The 23,128-nt window shown below is 39.0% G+C and overlaps 1 protein-coding gene across 1 annotated transcript in view; it reads right to left on the bottom strand.

Moving 5' to 3' along the window:
- The window catches only part of LOC124165542, a 146,315-nt gene extending 130,728 nt beyond the window's left edge, over positions 1–15,587 (bottom strand). Inside the window, exon 1 of the mRNA XM_046542991.1 lies at positions 14,933–15,587. The gene's annotated coding sequence lies outside the window, so the exon portion shown is untranslated. The remainder of the gene's footprint in view (positions 1–14,932) is intronic.
- Positions 15,588–23,128: the final 7,541 nt, after the last annotated feature.

Here is a 23,128-nt window from a genome sequence, read left to right as displayed (position 1 = left end):
GGATGATAAATGCAGCACATAAAATGATACTACAATCTTTTTGCATACAGCACAGAATTAACGCGTTGAATTCAAGAGAATGTCGAATAATTTCGTCTTAAGTGCGAATAACCAACGGAGAAGTAGATGGATGAGATGCAAATTCTAGAATATAGAACTATCAAGATGATCCTCTAGGCGGGAGAGGTTGCTTTCTTATACACAAAAGAAGTCGCAATAAATAAAGTCGCTGTGTAAGAGAAGTTTAAGACAATTTCTTGCTTTACGAAGCTTGACGCTACGAATATGAAACACTTAAAGGTGAAAAGATCGCCCGACAAGAAGGAAGTGCAAAGGCGAGTCTATCAAATGAAGGGTTAACGTCCTGTGATGTTCAGCTAACAATTGGTATAAAACGCAAAAAAGATCACAGGGGAGTATTATACGAAGCATGACTAGATGCGAAACGGAGATGAGGAAAAAGAACACCCATTTTATGAAAATCATGAATAATAAAGTATTAGGGTGTACCTCATTTTACAGCAGGAAAAAAAATTCATTCAAACGACATGAGGTCAGGACAACGGAAGTAGACTAATCCGAGATACGTTTCACTATTATCAGAAATAATATGAACACATTTGCATGCTAAATTCAAGCATCATTTTTTGGTTCCTTCGCTCATACTTTGAAAAAAAAATCTTCCTCTTAGATTTGTACATAAGATAAGAGAGCTCACCTTTAATCTCTGGATAGAAATTTTTTCTCAAGTTCCTTACAAAAATGAATTCAAACGGGCCAAATAGAATTGTTTGAATGATTTGTGAATGAATAGTTTGTACCTCTATCTATTGAGACAGCGTGCAACGGTAAGAAAGATGGAGTGTATGGACGGCTAACGATTCTTCTTCAATCCTCACATTCTCAAATGTCCGGAACTACCTATGTTTGATGTGATAGCTCGATGGCATACTCGTAAAGAAACGGATCACTATAATATAAATTAATAATTATAATGCGATGTGGCGTTTATAATAACTCAAACAATCAAATGACCTAACCTTAATCACGAATAAACTAGTAAAAGGTACATGAGTTGTTACGAGAAAAAATTCCCTTGGGCCGGGATTCGAACCTTAAGCCCTTGCCTTTCCGGGCAACTAGGTAGACCAACAATGCTGTTCAGGTTCCTTAATTTTCCTGGCGACCGTACCGAACCTGATGGTGGTAAATGTTGGGCCCACACGGTTTAATTCCATTCCTCTATTAAGGATAGTAATGCGTGGGAGAAAGGACTTCAATGAAGCCACAACCGATTGAGAGCCTCAAACCTGCGCTAAAGCCGCCCATGACGTTAATGTAACCTGGACAGCTTAGTGGCCTGCGCAGAGGCCCGAAAAGCCAAAGATCTGTGGTTCGATTCCCGAGCCAGGGGAATTTTTTCTCATAGCAATTCATGTGTCCTCCATCCCATACACGCGATAGGATTGAAATATTACTCATATGAGAATGTAGCTTGGAAATTGAGAACTACCAGAAACGCCTTACAGACGGGAGAGGATATTTGATCATAGATATGGAGTCCAGATGAAGACTGTCACTGAGAACAAGAAGTTTAATAAGACGCATGAAGATTAATAGGAGTTGTATTAATAGCGTAAAACACGGGGTTAAATCAAAATGAAAAATAAAAAAATAGAAAAAAATCAAAATTAATATGCTTATTCCTTTAGAATTTTGAATATTTATTATTACCACATTTAAATAGTTGTACCGATTACACCACATATGTTTCATTGAGATGCCAAAACCTTGAACCATATTCAACATGAGTTTATGGACACAATTTTCTTCAGCAATAAGGCTTCAGCGAGTGACGAAGTTATTGCTATTAAAATGAAATTTACACTCAACATCACCTTCTACGCTGAAAAAGTTACATAATTGCTCTCTACCGTCAGTATTTTTTTTAGACATAAACTTGAAATTGTATATTCTTTTAAAATACGTATTAAAAATCATAAATTGAAATAATCTAGAGTAGTATAGTATGGTATCTTTAAGAGGCAACCGACATCTTAGGTCATTTGCGCCATGAGGGAAGGGTATGGAAGGAAGGGTGGAGAGAAACCCGGCGTCGACATTACCCTGCTCTTAACGAATGGCGCTAAGGGGACCACGGCTTAACGTCCCATCCAACGGACAGAATGTAGCACTTGAAATATCCTCCACACAACATTCAAGCAGGGATCGGGCAGTCTCTGAAAATTCTCTGCCACCGCCGGGATTTGAATCCGAGCCCACGGGGTTGGAAGCCAACACTTTAGCCACCACACCAACCCGATCCCCGCTATAGTGGTATTTTGCCGTGGAGAGGAAATGCACAACTTAGAAATTTTAATGCAAAAATATGTATTTTTACACCTAATCATTATCGCCAAAATATTATCATGCATTAAAACTGATATTTCATGGCCAATCATAAACTATTAACTAGTATATTGAAAAATCTTTTTACACCAAACAAGGGTAAGAGAAAATACGCTAGTTATGACCGAAATTGATACAAGGGGGTTTTCTGTATGACAATTTACCAATGTCAAATTCTAAAAGTCACATACTTCTTACTCTTCATTTACTTCCTATTTCTCTCAAAATATTAATAATCATGAATTTGATTTTTTCCCGGGGAATAATGTTTAGGAATTCTTCTCAGGTCCTGCGCCAGATTGTTGGCTTAATTTCCGCCGAAGTTTCGGAAAACGATTTGCTTCCCAATTTCAAGGCGTGTTTATCACACCGTATCACATGTAACACTCAACAAGAACTCAATGTGAAATGTGAAACGGTGAGATTAACACGTCTTGAACATGGGAAACATGCCGATGAATTCTTTTCGGGTTCTCAACAAGGTTAACTCGCTCGTATAGGCCGACGTTTCGGAGGATGACTTGTCTTCCATTTTCAAGGCGTGTCACTAAATGAAAGTCCAATTTCACACTGTACTGGATCGACCGTTTAGAGAGCACAACGATAAGACTCAGGTGTTGTCCGATTGGCTGAAGGTCTTTTGAAATTCTTCATGTGCTTCCCCAGGGTTCCCAAACAAACTAAATTATAAAATTCACGGTTTTTTCCAGGTTTTCACGGTCTAAATTGCGTCAAATTCACGGTCTGTTTGATAAGCCATTTTAGGAAGAAATATTGATCTCATAAAAATCACTGGCCGCACATTAACTAAAAATATAGCAAACGCGATAAACGCCGGGAATGCAAAACGCAGCAATGAAGTTGCAGCGCAGAAAACGCAGCAATGAAAGTGCTCTTATGACGTCGCCTATCGTTAGCAAAATTTAGGGCCGGCTAAAGGTTGTGAATGAGAAAATGGAGGGTGACAGGGAAGTGAAGAGGTGTCTGATTTCTCGCCAGGGTTAATGATCACTTTGGTTAACGGTCCTCCAATCACAGCCTTAAGGTCTGTGTGTCGTCATGGCACACGGACCAATAATTGCGCTTCGAATGCACTTGTGCAGGTAAATGCGTGGACAGTGTCTGAGAGTGACTGACATTTAAATATGATCGACCAATCGATTTTTCTTTTGATCCGTCAATCGTAGATCTACAATCAAGTTTGAGAGGTTTTTTAAAGGTTTCATGACGAATTTCACGGCTTTTTCCAGGGTTTTTCACGGTAGACGAAATTCACGGCTTTTTCACGGTTTTAAGGTTTTCACGGTTGAGTGGGAACCCTGTTCTCTTATTATTTTCATGCAGCTGACAACAGGTCTCCATGTATTGCTAAGATGGAAGCCGGTATCGCGATTGAAATTTTCGGGATTGAAGCGGATTTCGATGGCCTCCTGCATTATGGGAGACATGTCGTTTTAGGAAACTTCGGCGAAAATGAAGACAATATCCTGATGTAGAACCCTAATTCCTAAGTTAAATGTAAGAATTTCTTCAAGGACGATTCATATGAAAGCTAGTAGTCATCATTATTAGTACGACTAACCATATGAACGCAATTATCCATTATTAGCGCTTTTAAATTTGACTGATAAGTTTTAAAAAATTCAAAATTAAAATTGGATTCTGCAAGCCGTAAGGACTTGATCTTTTTCTCGATCGAATGATATCCTCTTTAATGAATCCCAGGATTGTAGTTTACAATGCAGAAACGCCAAAGAATAGTAATCAATAAATCATCCAGTTTATGAAAAAGATGAGCAATATTACTTGTAAACTGATTACCGTCAAAAACTACGTTTTCAAAACAATGACTCTTAGTTTCCATGTTCACAACATGTTATAGATCCCCTTCACTAAAAAAAGCAGCAATCCTTATAGCTCGGTGCAACGCAGCACTTAAAATGACCCGGTTTCAAAATTACGTCACGCTAATTACTTTAAGCTCCGCAATGGAACATGGGAAGTAGCCACTGTGAATGGCCCAGAAATGGCGGCTGGCTCATTTCTCGAAAAAAATCCATATGCATGCATTCATGAGCTTACATAGACAGGCCCGAGCTTTTATTCAGAAACTCGCTGAAAAAAATGTGCAGCATTCTTATTCCGCAAAAAAGATGAAAGAAAACGCAGCTAGAGAAATATATACAAGATCTAGAAATCCACCATCAATATATGTTCATGATCAATGCGTAACGAAAATCTACTGACAATTTTAATTCTAACAACATTCGGAGATCATCTTCAACACGTTGCATTTCAATATAAAAGCCAATCGTATTTAAGAAATTACACATATATACATATAGTGATTCAATACTCAAATGTATTCTATTGCTGAATATTCCAATTCTACTGTAATTTTGTACTCTCCCAATTTAGGACCAGATTAGAAAATATTCGCGGAACTATTTAATCCAAGTTCGCAGAGCTATTTATTAGAGTTCAAAACTTCAGGAAAACTTGGAATATAAATTAGAAGATGCCTATGAGAATTTAAAGTTATTGGTTAAGTGTGGTCAATCAAATGGAAAATTTAAACTAATGGCGAAAAATTGATTCTAAGTCAATGATAACCATGAGATAAGATGAACTTCGATATATGTAACGCATTAATAGCTTTTTCATATAAAAATACGTTAAATAGGATGCAGAATGATTTATATAGTCGAGAAGTCTACCGCAAAAATCTATCGATAACATTGAAACAAGAATATTAATTAGATACAAGACCCATCTTCACCGAGGGAAATCAGAATGCATGCCTCATTGTGAAACCATGAACCAATCACAATAACTCGCGATGAATCATACGGGCTGAAGTGACACGATGAAAATGTCACGTTAATCTCTGAGAAAAAATGCATAAAAATATCCCACAGCCCAAATGACCTTGAAAAAGTCCACATTTCTTCTAGGGGTACTTTTTTTCGTAGGCTTAAAGACGCCCGAGTTTTAAATTTTTGGCTAATTTAAATTATAATGCAATCATTCCGAGCTTGAAAGATAACAAACAAATAAGAAAATTTACCGCAATTGACTGAATAGTCTGAAATCATCGAAATTCCATCAATGGTTGAGTACCGTTATTGCAAAAATATTGCACTAAATTACATTTTAAAGTGACGGGGAAAAAATATGGGATAAATTTGCAATAAATTCAATCTGATGGCTCCATTGATGCGAGTTGCGTCGGTTTATGTGATGGATACACGCTTTTAAGTTGGCTCCACTATTTATCGCATTGTATTTCTCCGAGATTCATTTTTTGGATTGGTACTTGATGCCTTGTGCAGCATTTCCTCCAGTAATCGCTTCACTTATTCAAGTCGAGGTTCTCTTCCATCCATCACATCTAATTATAATAATCACACTTTTATCAAACGCTCACGGACAATTATAATGATATCGTAGAACTAAACAAAAACGCAAAATTCTACTTTAATCATTTATAATTATAAAACGACCCCGGTTACAATACTATAGGAGATACTTAGCACCTACTGAAAGTAAGTACTGATACCGGGTCATGTTGTGATAAAAATTTTTTTAAAGAGAATAAGACAAGATTTTGTTTACTTCCACCATGGACAAATTTCACTCCTGAAACCCTTCGATTTGCCATTGATATCACAATATCCTCCACAATTCGCGTGCTACTGTCCGTCAAAGTTCCATCCTTTTCTTCAAGGGTACCAGAAATGACTTCTTTTCTCCCTATTTTCTGTTAACTTCTTTGCTCGGGTTTCCAACTCCATACACAATGGTCTATTCATTTTCGCATAATTAACTAGTTTGATTGCTCCATGGCTTAGACAGTCGACTGGTTTTGAGGTAGTTTTCAATCTTTTGTTAAAGTTTCTCCGAGAGGCATATAGAAATACCATGTACTTCAACACATAAATACTTACCCATAGCCTATGCAAAAATGACAAGGTGTCCTGTAATGGGAATAGTAAAAGCGATCGGAAACCTACTTATAACTTTTATTTTAACTCCTGGCCATGGTCAGGTGGAATCTGATAAATTTTTCGATAAAAGCAACAGTAAAAATATCATATTTCGAGGATTTAATAAACTTAGTAAATTAAATGCATCCGCTTAACAATCAAATTAAATTAGGGATGAATCAGTAATTTAGAACCCAACACTTTCTAACCCAGAGCTGCTTCTGGGAGAAATTAAATTTCAATAATTCTCATTTTTTAAAACAAAAATTTTCTACTCAATCATAATCATTTCGGCAGCTCCATATTTCACCATTAAACTTTACGGCACAAAGGAACACGTAGTTTAATCTGAAAAGTATACATGTTTTACGTTACTTTGAAGCAACATTTGGTTACAATGGGTTAAATACATTCCTAGGTGTGTTTAGGATTCCACGAAAACAAGAAAAAATATACAGTATAGCATATAATATCCCAAATTATTTCCACGAATTAATATCAACTGCGGACGAAACCTTACATTTCAGGCGAGATGGTGTGTGAGTTGCACTGCACTGCACTCAAGAAATAACTCGTAACTTCCGCTGGGAACGTATTTGAATACAGACGGTTTCGGTAGTTTAACATCGTATGTTGTAGAATAAAATATTTTAAAGTGAGAGTTGCACACTATTACTAAATGCAGTTCCTACTACGAATCAGAAGCGGCAAAGGAAATATAAAATACTACGTCTGCTTTGAAAAGTAAATGGGTTGTTCTAAGCACGCAAAGTGAGGAACAAAAAAAAGAATCAGCGACGTTGTTCGTCTACAATCATTCATGGTCTGATTTTCCATTAAAATCGGACTAACAAATTGAATAAGAATACTTTGAAAAATAAATGTATTTATCTTGTTATTGACCTTTTGTTTATATTTAAATATATATATATGTTATTTTTCTAATGACCTAAACCTCAGTTGAGCTCTTTTTCTTTCTTTCGATCTGTATTTATTACGTTGATTAGTGTCTTGGAGTTTAAGTCTTCAAGAATTTAGACGCAAATTTCTGCTAGCAATTTGGTATATTTATTTATTTCATCAGGGCTTTTTTCAATAAATTGGCTTTGTTTTCTTCAAAATTAAATAAGCAAGCTAAGCCAATTCGTTGAAAAAAAGCGCTGATAGGCAAATGATGGCAAAAATTTGTACTGACATTCCTCAAGACGTATACTCCAAGTCACTATTCAACGCTTAACCTCAATATAGTTCACATTTAAATAAAAATAAATATATCACCGCGGCGGAAGTATATTTTAATTATTTTGCAGCACGCTCAAAGTCAAACATTATGTATCAGATGTGCGACACGAGGTCGGAGAGATCTTCAAGAGAATCGGAATGTCTCTTGGAGCGGGGAGAACCTTCGCTTGTGACCCCGAAAGCATTAACAAAGGGAGTATAAGGCAGGAAGAACGTGGGGCAGGTGTAAAGCCATACATATACACTCATGAATGTGAGGAGGGGAGGGAGCGAGGGGGGTGGGGGACATTAAAAGGGAAGACGGGGAATAGACAATGGCTCCTCAACTCAAAAGGTCGCCTTCCACCTTCGGCGGTCATTAGCCATTATACCCAACTATATTGTTGTTTCTCCATAGTTAATTGGTTTCCATTTCCGTTTTCTATTTCATTTTTTTACTTAAGAAACGCCTTATTATATCAGCCTATCTCCTCCATCGCTCACAAATAAATGTATATTACACATTTTAAAGGAATCGAATTTCACTGTCATTGTGACCACACAAAAGGTCGCTGTTGGACAGACTCGCGCACCACAATGAAGCCTTATGACTTATTTCCAATTACATTGAATCGAGAGAAAACAATGCGAGTTTGTGCATTATAGCCTACCAATTGTCCTTATGCTGAAGGTTCAACAAATGTGAATAAAATAAAAGAATCGAAAACATGTTTGATCCGTCAAATATAAACTAATGGGTAAAATAAATATTAAAAAAAATTATGTTACTATATCTTAATTACACTCCAAATCATAGAAATCGATGGTGATAATATAAATCTCAGTCAAATCGTCCTTCAAATTAACGCAGTGATTTGATCTTATTTGCTCAATTTTTATCCATAAGATTGGCAAGTTACCCACATTTCCTGAACGTTTTCATAACTTCATAACCATGAGAACTTTCCAACGCTCAATTCTCAAGACGTATTTCAGCAAGCAAATATTTTCCCAGCCGCGTAACCGACCCGTGTCTAACCTTCTAAAACATTTCGCACCATGCAAAATTCAAAGCATGAATAAACAAGGCAAAAAATAATTTTAGTCCTAATACAAGTTTACACATGAGGTTCTGACACCGATGCCTGTGGTAGTTCTTTTTATCTCCCATTTTCAGCGAGCGTGTCATCGTAATTTCGGTGCAAAATAAATCGCAGGGGCCTTCAAACAAGCGAGAAGAATTTCAATTCAATCATCACAAAGAAAAAAATCAAGATTTTTTAATAATATGAGCCTTGTGGTGTCAGTCATAAATTTCAAGGAAAGAAACATCCACAATTACACAACAGGAGCAAACTTATTAACTGCCTCTGCGCAATTTACGAAAAAAATCAATGAGAACCAGTAAGTAGCCAGAGCACTGAACTGTGCCCTTGTTTGAAAAGGAATCGCTTCGTGGAGTACCAAACAGTGTTCTCTTCAATAAAATAGAATAGATTGCAAAAATGAAGCTCGAGGAAAATTTTGCTTGCAAGTTTAAACATACAATCTACTGAAATAATACCTCTCTACCGTTTTGACATTTTCACACATTCATTGATTGAATATAAGGCGTTGTGATAAAGTAACTTTCCTCGTTCGTTTTGACTTCACAACAGAAGAAGTTAAAAAAGATTATGTTTAAGTTCCGAATACTCATCGATGACGCTGAGTTGTTTTAAAGTTAACAGCGAAACATTTAAAATATTTTTACAAGAGATTTTTGATCTTGGCATATTAAACAAAATCAGCTACACTCACAATTAATGCTTCTCGATTCGCAAAATTGAAATTTAATATCGATCCATTGCAAAAAAATGAAAATAAAATAATACTGCGTAACTCCAGTGCTTCATCACATAGTAGCTATTTTCGCTATTTAAATACCGCTCCACCAAACCCAGCAAATGATACGACACATAAGTTTGAGTTTAGTTTATCTCGACACATGGAGAAAAGTTAACGAGCAAGTTTAATTTAATGAAACAATTTTTTTAAGGAGATTTGTTAAAGAGGTTATTTCGGTTCTGACACAAAAAAGCACACTGATCACAGATTCGCTTTATCAATAATGCGTTCACTTTGAATACCAAATTTTACAATAATGTTAACCTGTAAGATAAAAGTCACAGGCAATATTCGACAAATGCTGTCATTAACACGATCGGTTAATACATTTTACGATCAATTAATTAACTATTAATACATTTGTATTATCATCATGTGTTCACGTTAATACAAATTAAGTTGAAACCGATTGTGTTAATGAAAGTGTTCGTCGTAAATTACAATCAAGTTTTAATTTAAATATACCAGAATTCCACCAATTTATAAGCCGGAATCAACTAGTACAAGATACATATCAGCTATTTTCGAAGGCGATTTGAGGTGGCCATAAAATCATTAAATCAGATTGGTGGAGAGCTGACGTGCGGGCCATAAAGTGGTTATGAGTCGGGAAAGACGTGGATTAGCAAAGAGAACAACTGCTGTGCGGGTGAGTGCCTCGTTGAAGCATAACGCAGCTCGCCTCTCATCCGTTTCTCAACACACGCAGAAACTAGATCGATTCTCACGAAGGAAAGAGAGATCGTTCCGTAATCTTCGCGCGTTCCGCGCCCGTGCCCAAACGAGACAGACCCTTTAAGGGCGCTAAAAACTATTCTTCTACAAAATGATGATAATGCATACGCGGCATAGGAAAAAAAACAAACTTGAATGAATCCATCAATCAAGGTTTATTCATCGCCTGTAAAATATCTTTACTACAGTCCCATAATAGGCTCGCTAAACACGTTTATTTTATTATTATGTTGAATTTTTTAAAGTCTGGTTCACACTTCGAAGCTTGTTGCGGTAGCGGTCGACAATTACGTGCAATTCGTATATATGGACAGTCTATCAGGGAGACTATCAGAAAACTAATCTATTCGCAGTCACTGTCAGCACGTACAAGTCAAGCATTAAGCTTAAAAGTATAAATAAAAAAAAACAAAACAAAAAAAAACCTTAACAAAACCAAATTGGACGTCGTTTGAAGATTTTTTGTATTTAGGGCCTAAGTTATACAATATGCTACCCCAGTCAAATGATATTCAAATACTACCTCGAGAAAAAAGTTCTTAAATATTCTTGGCTTCTTACCAAAGCAAATGTAAATCTTACCAATGCAAATGAGTGTAGAGCAAATATTTTAGTAAATTATTGCTGTAAATGAGTTATAAATAAAGTGCTAGTAAGTATCTTTAAGGTACGCACTTACAGTGTTAAGAGATAGTGACGGTATCACTACACGAGTTATATGTATCTTTAACTAAAAGTATAATGCATTTTTATTTGATGGTAGCCTTTAAAAGGTTCTCCTTCAAGGCTTCCTAAAATTACTCTACATTTGTAATTGAAATGAAATGTGTTGTATGGCGTAATAAAACCTATTTTTATATTAAAAAACGTAAGTATAAATAAACTTTGACGTTTCACCAGGCTTAAAAGTAAAGAGAAATAAAATAATCCAAAATTTTCCGTGGCAAGATCTGTATTTCATTGGATTACACAAATACGGAGTAAAACTTGGCTAGGAATAGCATTGAACGGATAAAGAGGGAGGGTATGACACTCCAGGATAATACTCGGCATGGAAAGATCACTCGAATAAGATTCTATTTGGTGCAACGTTTTGGAATCCATAATTCAGAAAAAAAAACTTGAAAATAATCGCAGGATGAATCCCGAACAGTCGACATCATCAAGTGGTGATCATTCTGTCAAAGTTAACTAAGTTTTACTCTTTAAGATTCGACATTAAGCTTACTATTTAGATTCGAACTACGAATTACAATTTTCCTTAGATTTGCAACCTTAAGCTCCCTTTAAAATAAGATACCGACAGAACTGGTACTAAATCAGCGATGGAGAGTTCTGTATTCGAATATAGGTTGGGTCACATGAATTTATCAATAAGGTTTGTCCGGTCAAATCGGTCAGGTTATTTGATTTTATTAATAAGGTTTTCATGGTCCAATACGCATTTGCTTAGCGTGAGCCCCAGAAGTTAGTCACCATCTTGAAACAATGACTTGGAGATCGATTAAGAAAGAAAAGATATATATGAAATGCCACATGCGTGTATCAAGGAGAAATTTTCATGGAAAAAGAAACTTTTAACTTTTGACAGTTGTTTTGGGAAATGAAAATATTAACGGTTCGTTAAAGTAACAAATTTAGTATTTTTTGACAGTAACTGTGACAGCTGTTTTGGAAATAAAAATATTAACAGTTCGTTAAAGTAACGAATGCATCATTATAAAAAATGACAAAAATGGTATTAATTTAGAGAATAATAATGTGAGAGTCCAAATTAGAGTAGGTATGCCTCCAAATCTCACCACATGTTGAGAAACCATTTCCAAATTGCCGCCACAAGTTGCAAAAGAGATTGTATCGATAATGATTCCCAAATGACTACTCTAGAAAAAAGAGAACCTGAAATTGTTCCAAGGATATTGAGAGAAGCACAGACTTAAATTTAAAGATACACAATCTAACATTCAAAAAACTATTGGCGAAAATATTTTTGAGCCATACTTATAGGAATTTTTCTATCTCAAGCGGTTTCTTGGAGCGCTAAAATGTATCATTCTGCTTGAGCATCTTGATATTACGATATCATACCGTTTCGCTCCTCGATTTTCACGCCAGCGAGAGTTAGAGATGTTTCGCTTTCCTCTAGCCAGCGCCTCGCGGTCACGCATGGGAACCGTAAATTTACGACCAAGAACGATTTTTCACTAAGAAAATATTAAAATTCTCGAAAACTTAATCCTGCGTTAAATATGCTTGTTCATTGAGGCAAAATAGTTCCTCCGCTGAAACCTGAGAAAAACCAAACAATTAGAGTACAGCAAAACCTATGAATACAGCTACGCTTCTTTATTAAGGACAGGGCGGAGAAGCACTTAATCCGTGAACTGAATAAAATACAAAGGAAAGATGCGCGATTCGTCAAAAACTTCTACGAGCGTACGGAAAGCGTTGCACATAAAATTAAACGAATTACGCTGGGAGCATTTAGACACTCGGAAGCTACGCGCTAAGCTTCCATTCCTGGAATAATTAACCCTCGAGCGGGCGCGCCTGATATTTTTACACGACCGGGCACGAGGTGTACTTTGTCCACGATATATGCATATGCATTTATATGATAACACTCGATTTTTGTTAAAATTTATGTTAATTTGTAAAAATTAGTTCAAGCTTGTACATTTATAGGTGATACCGATATAGAGGCACACGGGTGGTACACGGCCGGTCGCGTGGCGTAATTAATACGCCATGGGGTGTCGGTTCCTCTTGCCCATCTAACATAAATTAGCTTCAATACTTCGACCTTTGAAAACTCCCGCCACAGACAGTCAAAGTACATTGTAAGAATACACAAGGCCATTGTAGACCATGGGCGTATCCAGCGAGGGGCAGGGGGTGGGCAGCTGCTGCCCCCCCTCCTAGAAACAAAAATCTCAAAAGTCTTTAAGCAAAATCAGTACTGAATTGAAACGAAAGCATTCAACACATTTTATTTAAGCCCACGAAAAATGATATGTATTATTACAAGATATGTGTCTAAAATAAAACTTTTTCAAGAAAATAATCTCATAAACTGATGTCACAACTTGGTTTGCCCCCCATAGACCATGGCTTGCCCCTCACTAGTTATGACCCTGGGTACGCCCTTGTTGTAGACCAGGATGTTCGTACAATGTTGAAATCCTTGGTTTTCGAAGATTGGCGTACTTTATACGCCAGCGCGCCCGCTCGATGATTAAGAATGGATATCTTTCAGAGCGAAAAGAAGAACAACATACCAGGGCCTAACCATATTTCCAGGCCAGACAGAAGCGATTAACTACAAGAAATATTTTCCGGAAATTATAGGAATTGGCTGTTCCCCAGAACAATTAGGAACTTTAATAAATGTTAGACGGAAATTAGTAAGTGCATTTCCCTTTTTTAAACGCCTGGTCTTCTAATACTCCCTACACACGCTTATTGAGGCAGCTTGCGGGGTAATAAGGAGATTAAGAGCAAATGAGTCCCGAACCAGTATTGATGGGAGAGCAATAGTTCAAATCTTCGTGAAGGATAATTCAACCTCATTTCAAAATTTTATACATTCACTTTTTCAGGTTTTCGTTTAAATAAACCATTAATAGACTACTTGGTGATTATCAGAATCAATAAAAAATAGAGCGTTATCACCCGCGTACAGAACTTTTTCTCAAATTCTCCACAAATATTTTCAAATTGTAAAACAACGATAAGAAAATTTTACCAAAGAAAAGGGGTAAAGATGTAAGATTACTGCTGTCACTTACTCTTGAATGCCATCTCTCTCTGCCATAATTCGGCGTCTTTGTGGTAAAAATATAACATTAACATATATAGAGCTGGTATGAACTAAATAAAACCGATGCTATCAGTGAATCGAATTATCTTGTTGAAAGATAGTAGTATCTTATACTTCAGTTGCGATTCTGCACCACCATTGCTGTGAAAGGGTGGAATTTGGGACTGATTTACGGTTGACATCCCCAGTGCAATTAGCGGACGGATCATTTTCAACGAGACCGTTTTCAAATCTAATGGGGACATTACTCAGACTCTAAATCGCATTGTTTTTAAAGAATTTGACGAATGGAAAGGAAAGTTACGACGAAATAATCTTGCAGATTCACTATGTCTCTCATATTTTTTAACAAGAACAGTAAAATTGCCCGCCCATTTTTAATGAGTTAGTGACGTCAGTAGAGTTTCGGCTCATTAGATTAGATTAGTGAGAACCACTCACTGAAGAAACGAATCGCACTTAATAGTACAAACAACAATGAACCATGAGAGGTCGTAGAGCAGCTTAGACGCGGTGATCTTTCGGCAGAAATCGGTGTCGTCATCAACTTATCTCAGAAGGTTTAAGGATCGTCGCGAATAGCCTGGTAAGTGAGCGAAGGATCAACAAACTGATAAAAATGGGTCTCTTTAATTTTGATCTCGATCGAAACTCAATCACGGTCGGCAATTTAAAAAAATGAACTAGCTCATCGCAACGAGCCTTTCAGAATAATATCCGAATTGAGAGCGGAACAACACAATGCCGGAGGATATATTACAGATTGGGTCGTCCCGCGCTATGATGAGGGACGCTGAAAAACAAAGTCCCGCAAAAATTACCCTCGGACGCTGCCCCACATACTGGCGATTCGGAGGATATGATTAATACGTACGCGTTGTCCTGGGGCAGATTGCCTCGGGAAACCGCTTGCGAGCGTTGAAGTCTCTGCGACGATGCCGGCGGATCGAGGCTAATGCCCGACTCCTGTATGCGTAGACGAGCGGCCAATCTCCTTTACTCTGATGACCCCGGGTTCGATGACAGCTACTCCAGCTGAAGAGAGACCTCAAATGAAGAGTCCTCCTCGTGATTTTCCGCAGGGGGACGCCTATTACTCACTAGATAGGACACTCCAAGCGTCACGGAGATCACAAAATATGCCTTCGTATCGTCCTAATTAACAGCAGTCATGACACCGAGATCTTTTCATCACCTGCTCCTACGTGGAAGGCGGCATTTTGATTGTCGTCGCCGGAAAGCGAGCTCTCGGGGTCGACAAATCGTCTTCATCGGCGGGAGAACTTGCGCTGGTCGACGAAACTGACCAGGAAGGTGGGTCGACTCCGAAAGCTCAAATTCATGGAGATAACTGGATCGAATTCCAGTTTGCTGTCATTTTCCAACGATAATGTGATTGAATATGAAACCGCTGCACAACACAGAACACAAACAAAACAGCACGCACGATGAGCGGATCACTGCGGGACGACGGGTCCACGACCGAGCGTGGAGAGGAACTGGAAGAGTCTGCCGGGCCGTTTGCCGGCGTGCTGCTGAGGTTGTGCGGAAGACCGGGGAGGGAGGGAGGGAGGAGGCGGTGGAGGGAGGGGGGAAAGAGGGGCGGGCAGATGAGACTGTGGTGTTGATGAGAGGGGAGGGGGGGAAGGCCGCGGATGAAATGGAACGGACGGAAGGGAGGGAACGAACGTACCTAATAGGTGTTCGCAGTAGCAATAACAACACTTGTGTTTTTTACCGAGAGTTCTCGCAGGATATCTGAGCATGTGATTTTCATATTTCACATCAACAAGTTACTTCATTTCAATTCAAACTCACTATAAGCCGAACTGGAAGTGGTGCGAAGATAAGTAACATGGGGATCGGATCGGTTTGGTGGCTAGAGTGTTGGCTTCACACCCCGTGGGGTCTGTCCGTCGGATGGGACGTTAAGCCGTGATCCCCTTAGCGCCTTTTGTTAGGAGTAGGCTAATGTCAACGCCGGGTTTCTCTCCACCCTTCCTTCCATGCCCTTCCCTCATGGCGCAAATGACCTCAGCTGTCGTTCACCTCCTCCAAATACCACACTATACATAAGAAGCAACGTACCAAAAATATCGTTCATTTCTAAAATTTAAGCCAAAGGTGATTAAATATGGTTTAGAATGGGTCGTAGGTCCATGACATCGACGAGTAAATCCGTAAAAAAGAAAAGTAAAGTGATATTTCTCTATGAATATCCTTAATTTCCTCAGAGTTATTCCTGAGGCGATTTCTTATGACACGTAGGTCGCATTTGCGCCATCCAAAAGTTTAACGGATAGGTCCGTAAAAAAGAGAATCAAAGTGACTTTTCACTATGAATATCGCTGTCTTCCACACAGGTAAGACTTAAGTAATTACCTATATGATCCTGAACCCTTCATACTCATTACCAAGAGTACGTAGCATCTTCGACATCAATGAGATAAACATATATGAGATAATAAGCCTGTAAAAAGAAGATTATACATGGAATGCACGCATGGCAGCGGAAAAAGTTAAGTTCTCTAAGACATCAAAGGCTTTCTGCCACTGCACTAAGTGGTAAAAAGCAAAAAGCCTCATTAGAGCTCAGAAAACTATGGACCATCATAAGGCTAGAGCCCGGAACTTCTAGATGAAAAGCAGGGTTATCCCCGACGTAAACCTCTCATTTTCAGCCGTTGAGACGACAGAAATATATTAAAATACGACAAAAATAATTATAAAATATAAAACATAATAAAAATATTGCAATATTTAATAAATAGTTACACAAAGATTATCCTCAAATAATGGCATATTTTACACCTGCCGCGCAAATGACGGCGAAATTCACACCAATAGCCACGGGAAAAAATGCCTCTGGACCGGGTATCGAACCAGGGATCTTAAGCTTGCCCGGGACGCTGAACAGATCACTGCACTCTCCTATTAGTTTATTACTCCCTACAAATTGCAATGGGAATTAAAGGTCCAGGATAGGTGGTTGGCCTGCGCAGATGTCAAGAAAGCCTGCGGTCCGTGGTTCGTTACTCGTTCAGGAGGATTTTTTCCCATGGTAATTACAGTAAATTATCCTAAACAAGAGTGGCTCTAGGATGAGGATTGTCCCTGCATTTAACTTTCCCTCTGCAGACGGTGGAGGCGGTCAGAATAAACCATCAACAGTTACCGTCTACTGAAGCAAGAATGTAGGAAGCAGTCCGTGAACAATGTTACCCATGCTCTTCAGCAGTCCTTTTCCTTACTTACTTATTTACTTACTTATTTCATTGTTGGCTGGAGTCAGCTCATTCCAGCGAGAACTTAAGAGCACAAAGGCAATGATCCTTAAAATTAGCATCAACTCCAGACGGCAAACCACCTCATGGGAGACTGAGAGAAGGAGAATTTTCATTACATCAAAATTCGTGGATTATAACATGCCGATTACTAATGCAAGCAATCTTCCTCGGCAATAACACGCTGTTCAATGTAAATATATGCCAATAAGTAAGGGAGCACAGGAGAAAGGAGAGAGGTGATGATAGGCTCAAGACCAGAGACCGAGAAAATTCAGGAATCACGAACGAATCGGATTGATAGCCAGCAGAATATTAAAGACTGGATAAACATTACTCGGGAGAGGTAGTTAGTGGTGGTTACGCGGGACGATAAAATTGACTTAGGCTGAGACCAATCAAAGAGTGATGAGGTAGTTGAAACGAGGTTGCACCTCAGTTTTGGGTTGAAAGTAGGCACCAGCATCCCTTAATGCGTTCATTACTTCGCTTTTTTTTGACAATTTGGGGCGGGCGAGTTCCGTCCTAACAAGGTCTCCCGCCCAAATAATAACATCTTCAGCTCAAGGAAAATTACAACCCCAAAGCAGCGAATTCAACGGTCGTTGAAATCACCAGAGCGGGGGAATGACAGGGCGGTATTCATCGGATCGGCAATGCTCGTCCAAGACAAGGGCGTCAACAGAATCCACATAAGTAGACCATCATGGCCGATGGCCTAGAGGCATCGGAAATAAGACAGCAAAACGGCAAGGATCTACTCTCCCACATTTTCTCATCAGAAATTCTTTGAAGAAGTTATTTTCTACGGAGATTTTATTTACAATGAGAAATATGCACGTAAATACAGCATAAGAGTCAAAATACGCTGCGCTTTGAATACTACACTGTAAGCAATGTCAAGAGTGTAAAAAAATGTACGTTTCACCACGGTATAATATTTGGAGGGCACATAAATTACGCCAAGTTGAAAAGGTTTAAAAAAGGAAAATCAAGTGGAAATTCTCATGTGCCATCGCTGAGCACGGGATGGCATGCAAAGAAGACATTCACTTTGACGAAGCAGAATAATTTGTCGAACCTCAAGCTATTGGGACAATATAGATAGAACTAAGGAAGCAATTACTAATGCGACTGGAAAAGTGGCATTTCAACCGAGACAACTAATTCGTGTAGTGCAACTTAGAGACTAAATATAGGTACTATCGAAAAGAAGAAAAATAGACCCTCAGAAATTTCCAGCCAACAAGAAGACACTTGGACAAAGAAAGTAGTACCCATCATGGGACAACCCCTCGACACCAGCATCATTTTCTGAAGACGAACTCAAATCGTCGGACATTATAAACTCCATACTCCCGTCAACAACCCGATATCATTCCTTTCACTTAATTCGCCGATAAAGCCCCTGATCATTTTTATTTTCATTCCTTCCATTCTTTCCATTTCATCACCTGAAGGCGATGTATTACTCGGTCATTTGAAAATCGAAAGCTACTAAACCTGGTGGAAAACCAGAAAAGACTTCTTTTCACAAAAAATTAAAATATAGCCAGTAGACAGGAGAAATTTAGTCACCTACGTTGAGAAATTTAACAGTATAAGATAACAGTGAGGATAAACGCTTCAGTATCCGACAATCGATGGAATAGCATTGCTAAAAGACTGCGTAAACCACTATAATTTCTGAAGCTTAGAACAAGTAAAGTGCATGCATAGATCATGACATGGAAGAGAACCTGAGACATTACGCCGAGCTAAAAGAAAGCATTGGAAATGACGTGCAATGTACTATGAAGAAAAAATGAATTCAACTATGAAGGGGGTATGATGTGTAATATTTATTTTCAATAGAAAGCAGTCGTATGGATTTTATGGAAATATATAGCTTGGTAAACTACGATATAAAGCCAACTAGATGAAATGAAGTCGAATAGCGCCAAATTTGTGCAACCTTTCCCACCCAGGCCAGGACGCCATGAATAAACTCTCGTCAATGCTATAACGCAGCAACGCTATTCGCGTTCAACCACAATTTTCATCTCATTGCTTGAGTCTCTGGAGGTATTCCCATAATTTTAAACTCATGGTCCTGATTTCTGGTCCAAATTTTAATTTCCTGACATTTCCCCGACCGCAATGAGCCCTATGATAGTCTGATTTGACTGAACGTGAAATGGACCCTGTACGAATTCCATGTACACGACTCAAGAGTTTGGGATTCATTTGCTTATAAAAAATGACTTACACCGTAAAAAGGCCTCAAAACTAGATTTCATCCTTCCTTCCTGCTAACTCCTATTCGCTTATTCAACCATTTTGCCACTTAATAGTACTCAATACCTTATGCAAAATAACGAAATTTAATACAATGTAATAGGTACAGAGATGAGCAGTTTGAAATGCTTTTTTTAATATCCTAAAGTTAGCCATAGCCACGTGCGTAACTGTCAACATTAATGGATGCATTCATACCTTCATTAAGCTTAAGTAATATGCGGATTATGTCCGCCGATACATACGTTTTTACGATTTTTTCTCAAGCAACTCTCTCCTTTTTTCAATTACTCGTGACACTAATTTACTTTTTTAATGAAATCACTCCAGCATAAAATTACTTTACGACTGATAAGTAATAGGAGTCCAAAGAAAGAACAAATGCAAACTCCCACGGTTCCGAAGCCATTACCATGGCTTCACTTACGAAGAAGGTGGGCAGGATTGTTAAGGCATACAAATTGTTTGCATTCAAATCGAGAGTGAATTCAAATTAACCCCAGAACTAACAAGAACTCATTAACTCACACCGGTGACTTACGATGAGATTAAGCGGAAAAACGATTAGCTAAAGACAGGCACGTAACCCCCCTTCCTTATCCGCCACCGCTTGAGCAGTTCTTATTCCGCATTTTAGGATCATCTCTCAGCTTCCATCTTCATTGATCGGTTGACATCAACTTCATCTGAAGTTCCCTCTATGGCCTGCCCTACATTTCACCGTCCAAGATAACTCCTTCCCTTCTCACGCAAATCAAGTGCTCTCTTTTCCATCGCTCTTACCAATATTCACGCATCTCCCAATAGCATAATGCATTTTAAAGTTTTAAAATTTCAAACACCCTCACCTAGCATTGAGAGGGGGGGGGGGGTTATTGAGATCTTCAGCACTTCCTCAATCTTTTCTGAACACTTACCTTCCAAAACTCAATTCCTTACCAATAACGGCCTCGGTGGGGTTAGGTCCTCGCCTGCCAAACCGAAGGTCGCGGGTTCGAGTCCCGTCTGGGTAGGTTACCCCTACCCAGGGAATGGTTGTGTGTGATATTCGTTGTTTTATGTTATTTCCTCCTGTGGAAAAGACCTTAAATGAGCTGTTTTCGGGGCGATGAAAATAGATAAAAATTAAAAAAACACCCTCCCCTCTTCTAAAAGTTGCCCTCGTCGCTGCAGCCATTACTTCCAACACACTCTGTCTTCACCCCAGTCACGTAACCAGGATGGGTGTCCAGACCCCTAAAATATTTTACTTTGTTGCAATTACCCGCGATGCGTTTGCCACTAGCCCAGGGGCATCTATCATCCATTCCATTTTTCGATATAATTAATTTTATAATTAATACACAAAGGATGAAATATTCAATTGTAGATTCGTTTAATATGGTAAACTTGTCCCCGAAAATATTGACAAAGCTAATTCATCAAATCTCGAAACAAAAGTCATTTTATTTTACATGAAGCATTCATAGATTCAAGAAGCCCATGACTTTGATTTGACATAAACTTTGATTCTCCTAAGATGGTTGATCCTAAGGTGGCATACTTGGATTGGTATTCGGCCTTTGTTTTGAATTGCGCAGTCGCGATCCAAACCTCCTGACGGAGGATAACATCGAGAGGGTTCCTTCGCGGGTCCTCATCAGCAGCGCCGCCTCTCCCACAGACCGATCGGCGGCGCAAGAGCAGGGCCTTTGGGGGTCGGGTCGTGGGGCAGTGGTCTCCCACACTGTCGGCCCGCGAGGCCACGAGTACGGTCAACGAGAGCGTCTCCCACGCCCCGTCGGAAGGAAGTGAGGGAAGGTGGAGCAGGTGGCGGAGATGGCTGCGGAGAGATAACACATTCCTCAAGGAGGAAGCGCTGCCCGTGTGAATAGCCTGGACGCTGGCCGTGAAAACGACGCCAACGCAGGTGGAACGCCCGCCCCGCGAAACACGAAAATTCAGAAGGAACAACACGGCCTACCATTTTGTATCATACCGGCCACAAGTATAAAAACCAAATCGTGAAAATTGATGAGAGTTAGCAATAATAAACCGTTTTATCATCATAAGTAGTCAACAATCCTAAGCTTGGTTTGAAGCAGCTCTCCATTCCTCTCTCTCCTATCCCCTAGCCGTTTAGTAGCAACCTATTTAATCCCTTTTACATCCTTTATAATCTATTCTACGGAACTCATTCGGGACCATCCCTTACACTTCTACACTTCCACCTATCCTTCTAAACTGTTTAAAAATGTTGTGAATTTTTGGTTGCATTAAATTACTATAGAATGTGTACCATTGGTTTGAATATGCTAAACTTCGGATCTCGTCAAAGCATGCACTAATATGTTGACAATTGAGTAGAGTTTCAGCTTCCGTGCTTTAAAAATATATATATTTGAGGTTTCGGCCAGCTTTTTTCAATTTCAGCCCACTGTGCTCCGCTTTTATTTGAGAGGGCCGTCCGGGTGGATTTTTCGTACTCTATGAACAATGTAATGCATTCCCATTCGCTCTTGGGAGATCCCTGGGATAAGTGGTGGGAAACGCATTATCGCGGTGGATTGAACGGGTAGAGGCTGGAAGAATTACGTATGAGCTACTAATTGGCCAAAGTGAATAAGTCTGAAGACACTCGGTGGCGTTCACGTGACTGTTGCCTTGGAGTTTGAGAATCACATTAAACCAGATGCAGCGGCATATGAATGCTTGTCCACGTAACATCCAGCCTTTTGGGAGTCTACCAGCGGCCAGACTCCCAAACCTCCATAAAACTTCAAGCCTTCGTGCTGCGTGTAAATAGATAAATATTATTTTTCCCTGATTTCTCGGAAGCATAAAATGGACAGCTAAGGTTATATTCACAATACATTTTCAAGTGGAATCATTTACAATCCAAAAAATTAGTCGAGCAATTGATTGGCTGAGGTGAATATGCCCAAAAACGGAAAAGCCAAATGGCAATGAAAGTTAGATAGAAGAATATCTCCGAAACCGGTTCGAAAATCACTTTTATAACTCCACAACAAGATGCTGATGATAAAATGGACAGCTAGAGTGCGTCGAGGAAATACATAGAAGAATAGGAGAAGAAGGGACACAATTGATCACAGGACGACTAAGAAGAACAAGGTGGATTGGCTACGTTAAGAGACACAGCAGTTACATGGGAAACATAATGGAAGGATTGATTAGTGGAAAAGTCCGCAGATGAAGACCAAGGGACAAGTACTCAGGATAGTTCCAGAAAGATACGGGGGAGAGGAGCCTAAGGGAGGTAGAAGAATTAGCTTGGGATGGGGAGGAATGGAGAGATGCAGTGTAACAATATTAGGATTGCAATACATACTATGAAAGTCTGCAACATACAATTTGTTGGGAAATATTCAAGATAACGACCCTAACCGACTAATATGGATTTTCAGCGGGTATCTATTTCCACTTCAGCCACCTTTGGAGAGTACGGGTGGTTGGTTGAAAGGTTAAGCAAGCATAGGCGTCGAAAGGGCAAATAATTACCCCCAATT

This window comes from Ischnura elegans, chromosome 9 (genome assembly GCF_921293095.1).
Source record: "Ischnura elegans chromosome 9, ioIscEleg1.1, whole genome shotgun sequence".
Lineage (NCBI taxonomy): Eukaryota > Metazoa > Arthropoda > Insecta > Odonata > Coenagrionidae > Ischnura > Ischnura elegans.
The sequence above is the reverse complement of the archived record's forward strand: the minus strand, read 5'-3'. Positions and strand labels throughout refer to the sequence as shown.